At 39.8% G+C, this 7,338-nt stretch overlaps 1 non-coding gene across 1 annotated transcript; it reads left to right on the top strand.

Annotated features, from left to right (window-relative positions):
• Nucleotides 1-1,278: 1,278 nt before the first annotated feature.
• On the top strand, nt 1,279-1,382 carry LOC116524941. Its single transcript, XR_004257539.1, has one exon. It is a non-coding gene; the product is annotated as a U6 spliceosomal RNA (small nuclear RNA).
• Nucleotides 1,383-7,338: the final 5,956 nt, after the last annotated feature.

Raw genomic sequence — 7,338 nt, 5'->3', positions numbered from 1 at the left:
TCTATAATGTGGGTTTTTATGAAAGGAGAAAAAAGCAAGAGAAGAAATACATCTCTCCTCAGACTAACTCTGAAGCTTTCTAGGGTGAACTCCACATCAGCCTTCCTAGTTTTACCCTGTGCTCACTGTGCACTTGTACACACACACACACACACACGTACATACACACACACACACACACACACACACACACATCCCCCCACAGCCTGACCCCTGAACATCCCAACCTCAACCCAGCGCAATTTTGTCCCCTACAAAACATTTGGCAGTTTCTGGAGACATTTTAGGTTGTCACACCTAACGGGCGGAGAGAGAAGGTTGTGCTGGCATTAATAGATGGAGGCCAGGGATGCCACTAAACATCCTATAATGCCCAGGACAGTCCTTACAACAAAGAATTATTCGGCTAAAACACTAAACAGTGGGTTGGAAAACCACTCGAAGCCTTTGCTTATGCTGTCCCTTCTATAAAAAGTGTTCTCTTCGTTGCTCTTCTTATTTAAATCCTGCCAGGTGGTAATCTCAGCATTTTGGGAGGCCAAGGTGGGTGGATCATCTGAGGTCAGGAGTTCAAGACTAGCCCGGCCAACGGGAGAAACCCTGTCTCTACTAAAATTACAAAATTAGCCAAGCGTGGTGGTACATGCCTGTAATCCCAGTTACTCCAGAGAGAAAGGAAAGGCACCCTCATATCCTGCTGGAGTATGTATAAGCCAATATAACCTTTTTGATAATTTGGCCCGAGTTAGCAGAATTATAAACACCCATACCCTTGGAACAAGCCATTTCATTGCTCACACAAAGTCCTATGCACAAGGATGTTTACTGCAGCACTGTTTGTGAAAGGAAAGACTAAACACAATCTAGCTGATCCCTTTAGGAGGGGTCAGTAGCTTTAAATTACAAAGCTTTAATACAACACAATTATCTGCTTAAAAGGAGTAAGATAGTCCTTCAAAGGAGTCACCATTGAAAGATTGCTGAGATACTGTTGAACAAAAATGGCAATGCGCAGGACAGCCTTACTAATATGTAACATTTGGTGAAAGAGTAAGAGTAAAGAATATTCATAGATATATTATAAACATATACATAGAAAATATCTATAAGCATGTATAAAAACGCGTTAATAGTGGGTGCCTTTGGGGAGAAGAACTTGGTCATGACAATTAGAAGATTTAGTTGTCATTTTATTATCCTTCAGACTGTTTGGATTTTTTAACCATATGCATGCATTTCTTTTTTATTTAGGAAAAAATATTTCATTAAAAAATTCTTGTGCTTGCTTCGGCTGCACATATATTAAAATGGGAAAAATACAGAGATTAGCATGGCCCCTTCACAAGGATGACATGCAAATTTGTGAAGTGTCCCATATTTTGGGGGCTTAATTCCTGGGTGATGAAGTAATCTATAAAACAAACTCTCATGACATGAGTTTACCTACAGAATGAACCCTCACATGTACCCCCAAACCTAAAATAAAACTAAAAAAAAAAAAAAAGAATATATCTTTATCATCTTGAATTAGGTACGGATTTCTTTAATAGTACACACAAAAAACTAACACTTAAAAAATTGACATACTGTTTTTTTATGAAAATTGAGAACTTCTTCCATAGAAAGAGACCATGAAGGATAAATAGTTAAGGCACATACTGGGAGAAGAGATTCACAGTCGATAAATCCAACAAAGGTCTTGCATTCATAATATATAAAAATAGTCAATATAATTTTTGAAAGTGAGCAAAAGACTTGAACAGACACTTTACAAAAAGGATATTCAAATGGCTAACAATCATATGTAACGATACCCAAAATCATTAGTCACCAGCCGGGCCCAGTGGCTCACGCCTGTAATCCCAGCACTTTGGAAGGCTGAGGCAGGTGGATCACCTGAGGTTGGGAGTTCAAGACCAGGCTGACCAACATGGAAAAACCCCATCTCTACTAAAAATACAAAATTAGCCAGGTGTGGTGGCACATGCCTGTAATCCCAGCTACTCGGGAGGCTGAGGCAGGAGAATTGCTTGAACCCGGGAGGTAGAGGTTGAGGTGAGCCAAGATCACGCCATCACACTGCTGCCTGAGCAACAAGAGCAAAACTCCTTCTCAAAAATAAAAAAATAAAAAAAGTCATTAGTCCCCAAGAAAATGTAAAATTAAAAAACCATGACGGAATATCTCTCCTCTGCTGTCAGAATTGCTAAAATTAAAAAGGCTGACTATATTCATTTCTCATACATTGCTGGTAGAATAAAAAGGTACAACCACTTTGAAAGTTCTTTGACAGCATCTACAAAAGCTGAACCTTCCAACCTTACCTCCATAAAACTTCCCTGATTTACAGATTTTCCTTCAGATAACCCCTCTAATTTATGTATGTGTTTACTACTGTTTAAAATCTGCTGTAAGTTTCCAGACTTTCACTGGCTCTATTTCATTGGGATTTGCTGAGCACCTATCTAAATCAGACACTTGGAAATCTTATTGGGATTAAAGAGAGAACCTATTTTATAGATCCTTTCCTACGGGAGCTCATAGACCAGATGGAGTTGCAGATATATATATGCAAAGTAAGAGACAGGCTGGGCGTGGTGGCTCATGCCTGTAATCCCAGCAATTTGGGAGACTGAGGCAGGTGAGTCATCTGAGGTCAGGAGTTTAAGACCAGACTGGCCAACATGGTGAAACCCTGTCTCTACAAAAATTCACTAGGCGTGGCGGTGTACACCTGTAATCTCAGCTACTCAGGAGGCTGAGCCCAGAGAATCACTTGAACCTGGGAGACAGAGGTTGCAGTGAGCCAAGATCATACCACTGCACTCCAGCCTGGGCAACAGAGCAAGACTCTGTCTCAAAAAAAAAAAAAAAACAAAGTAAGAGACAAACACCTCTTTAGACTAACCTTCTCTTCCCAACTAACTTCTACATTTCAATCCCCGTGTCACACTTCTTTCATATTCTCACAGGGTCTGAATCTACAATGACCCAAAGTAGAAACTGAGTAAAACTCTGTTGAACTGATCTAGTTGATGTATATTCACAGACAGCAAGAAAAAATTGGACTAGCTGAAAAGAATAGATGTTGGTCACTGACAGCTTCAACAAGGCTTAAGGATATTCAAAACCTAGTCCCACACCGGCCAAAATTTTATATCTATTAGCTAATCCCATTCTCACAGCAACCTGTGGAGCAGAGGCTATTACTGCCATTTGACAGATGAGAAGCTTCAGATCAAGACAGATGATGTTATTTGCCAAGGTCACATACCCAGGAACTAGCAAGGCGGGGAGCCAAACTCCTGGTCTCTCATTTTAAATTTTGGTTCTTGCTGCCACATCACATGCATCAGAAATAGCCTAATACCATTCCAGGGAAGTGCGAATCTAAATTTCTCTCTGGCTTTGGACCTTTACACGTTTTTCTTTCCGTGAAACACTTACGCAGCCCCATCGTTTATTCTCTTCTCCTGTCCTCCCTTTTCATGGGCAGTATCTCTTTCTCCTTCTTTAAATCTCTGCTTTAATTTTAGCCTTTCCAGAAGGCCTTTTCTGATATCCAGGACAGGTTTTAATGCCATGGCTGTGAGCAACTCAAGCACCTTTTACAACCTATGATGTCATTGTTTAAAGGTGTCTTCCCCACTAGGCTGTGGCTGCTATCTTTCCCGTTCATTGCTGAATTCTCAACGCTTTGCACATAGCAGTGTTTCATTATATATTAAATGTATGTAATAATTCATTCAATTATGTAATTATTCATTCAATTACTTTCTATTCATAGAAAGTGAGAGCATTCTTCCAGGTCTAAGTTTGACCCCATTTTCCCCAATTCTGTCTACCAAGCAGCAGTAAGCCAAGGTCAAAAAGAGAATGACTATATAGTCAGATGGATTAAGAGGCATGGAGCCTCATCCTATCCTAAGACTTACTTGGTGAGAGCTTTCCTCTCCTTTATGTAACTCAGTCTACCAATTTTACAATACCAGCAACATACTAGTTTGCTTCTGTACTCATACCTGGCACTACCTTGTTCTATTACTCTCAAAAGCCTGGCCACAACCAAAATTGACCTATGGTAGGCAGTCAGTTTTGCCTACATCCATCTGCATTCCCAGATATGAGAGGTCGGCTCCTGTGAGGCTGTACGGTTTAGTGGAAATTTCTGTGGCTGGAAGGTGATGCATGGTGATTAAAGTAAAACTCATGAATGACAAGCATATGACCACTAACAATCTCCTGCTATGCTTTCTTACGGTTTGCAGTGGTCCTGAACTCTTTTTATTTAGTGCTGCCTGATCGGCCACATCAACTTTGGTCCAGTTGCTCTTGGAAACCCCAAATGTTGCATGGTGTTGCAGTTTTGAAAAAAGTTCTCTGGGGAAAACAATTTGAATTACATTATTGGCATTCCATTAAAAACCTGCCTCGTAAATAATTAAGGATGCCAGAGGCCATCTGGCCTCACCCCACACAGCATCACTGTCAAGTGGTCATGCAATTCATGCTTAACAGCCCCTAATTATGGAGATCTCACTACCAGCGAGACAGCGCATTCCGAATCTCACAGTCTTAATTAGGAGAAAGTTGTTTGTTATTTTAGTAAAAATCTGCCATGTTGCAACTTTCTCCCATCGGGCTGATTCTGTCTTCTTCATAAATGCCTAATCCTCTCCCATATGACAACCATTACATATACTGAAGGATGAAAGAAATGAATAGAATTGCTACGTGTAAATTGAAAACTTTAATACGCAAAAATGATTAGCCAAAACAAACAAGCAAATGACCGTGAAGAAGTTTAACTGATACACTAGGGGAAAAGTTTATGTGTAACATATATAAGAGATAAAGTGTCCTTACACTTAGAAAAACTTACACAAATTTATTCAACAGAAAAATGGGCGAAAAGTATTAACCAGTAATTTATTAAGGAATACAATGGTAGGCCAGGCATGGTGGCTCATGCCTGTAATCACCGCATTTTGGGAGGCCGAAGTGGGTGGATCATTTGAGGTCAGGAGTTCAAACCCAGCCTGGCCAACATGATGAAACCCCACCTCTACTAAAAATACAAAAATTAGATGGGCATAGTGGCAGCTGCCTATAATCCCAGCTACTCAGGAGGCTGAGGCAGGAGACTCGCTTGAACCTGGGAGGTGGAGGCTGCAATGAGCTTATACTGCACCATTGCACTCCAGCCTGGGTGGCAGAATGAGACTCTGTCTCAATAAGTAAGTAAATAAGTAAATAAATAAATAAATAAAAGAAATACAATGGTACTAAACATATGAAAGAATATTCAAATGCACCAAGGTATGATAAAAATGTAAATAAAAACAAGATCATCACAATGTGTAAATTGATTTAATCTTTCTGGAGGACAGTTTAATGATATCAAAATTTTAATTATGTAACTATTAAATCCAGAAGTTTTACTTCTAGGAATTTATCCTAAGATAATTAGCCAAATGAACAGTGATATAAGTTAAGGACATTGATTTAATCGTTCATTTGTAAGAGCAAAAATGAGACGGACTTCTTACTCTGTTGCCCAGGCTGGAGTGCAGTGGCATGATCTTGGCTCACAGCAGCCTCCGCTTCCCAGGTTCAAACAATTCTCCTGCCTCAGTCTCCCATGTAGCTGGGATTCCAGATGTGAGCCACCACACCTGGCTAATTTTTGCATTTTTAGTCGAGACAAGGTTTCACCATGTTGGCCAGGTTGGCCTCAATCTTCTGACCTTAGGTGATCTGCCTGCCTCAGCCTCCTAAAGTGCTGGAATTACAGGCATGAGCCACCCAACAGTTAAATTTCTATCAATAGGAAATTGGTTATATAAATTATGGTCAAAACATGCAATGGAATTCTAAATAGCCATTAAATGTGATAATCTAGTTGACACAGAAATATGTCCATTACAGTGTTGAGTGATTAAAAGATTATTACACCTTCTGTATTTGTCCACTTTCATGCCACTGATAAAGACATACCCCAGACTGGACAATATATAAAAGAAAGAAGTTTAATGGACTTACAGCTCCACATGGCTGGAGAGGCCTCACAATCATAGCAGAAGGCAAGGAGGAGCAAGTCACATCTCACGTGGATGGCAGCAGGCAAAGAGAGAGCTTGTGCAGGGAAACTCCCATTTTTAAAACCATCAGATCTTATGAGACTCATTCATTATAACAAGAACAGTGCAGGAAAGATCCGCCCCCATAATTCAATCACCTCCCATCTGGTTCCTCCCACATGTGGGAATTGTGGGAGTTATAATTCAAGATGATATTTGGGTGAGAATACAACCAAATCATATCACCTCCTATGTAAAATTACATGTCTGTTGTGTGTCCATGCATTTGCAATATGCTGTCCAGAACAATGGTCATCAAGATATCAGTGATGTTCCTCTTGCATAGTACAATTAAGGATAATTATTTTTTTCCTCTTTACCTTTTTTTAGTTGTGCTCACCTTTTTGTATTATCTACAATTTTATAATTTAAAAAATAATGAAAATATTTTTACTGTAAAACACAAATACGGAAAATTGCTTTTAATGTCCCTTCTGAGTCTTCTCTAAGTTAAGGCTTCCTGACGCTTTCAAAATTTCTTCAAATGAAATGAACTTGAGTCCTTACGCATCCTAGATTCTGTCTTCAAAAGCACTTACTCCCACCCAGGTAATTTTCATCCCCTTAAAGCACAGTAGCCAGAATGGAACCCAGTAATGTGGATATGGTCTCAGCAGCCCGGAGTAGAAGAGGACACTCACCAAGCAGCCAATAGCGTGACTAGTGTTGATGGCAGCACGTCCCACTGCTAATGCTTGTTGAACTCCCTGGTCTTTCTCACACCTGGGTAGTGTTGAAGTCACTGGGTTCCCACATGTTCATGCTATTGTTTACTTGAGCCCAGACACAATCTCTAGATTGGGCTCATCTTTCAGCCTCTGAAGAGCTTTGTAGAACCTGAGTCTTCTAAACAGCACCCTCACAGTTCCCTTAGACTATCAGAAACTCTAAAATGACATGGCCATTTTCTCCCAAGGTTATCCCAGTTCCTCCTTGCAAGATAAATTTATGTCCATTCCCCTAGTTGCTTCATCTATGTTCTGGGAGATTAAATAATCTATGTTACACATCGAAAGTGTCTATTTTCTCTAATCCATTATTGGTAATAGTATAAGTCAAAATAGAGCTTCTGGAAGGCAATTGGAGGATGTTTATAAGAATGTTCAATGTGAACAATCTTTAACACCAAAATTACCCTTCTCTATATATACTTTTTATGCACTGTTTTATGTAATTTGACTTTCAGGATGATTTCCTA

This window comes from Sapajus apella, unplaced genomic scaffold, assembly GCF_009761245.1.
Source record: "Sapajus apella isolate SASKATOON/1434 unplaced genomic scaffold, GSC_monkey_1.0 scaffold46, whole genome shotgun sequence".
Lineage (NCBI taxonomy): Eukaryota > Metazoa > Chordata > Mammalia > Primates > Cebidae > Sapajus > Sapajus apella.
Note: the sequence above shows the minus strand (reverse complement) of the source record. Positions and strands in the feature narration are given on the sequence as shown.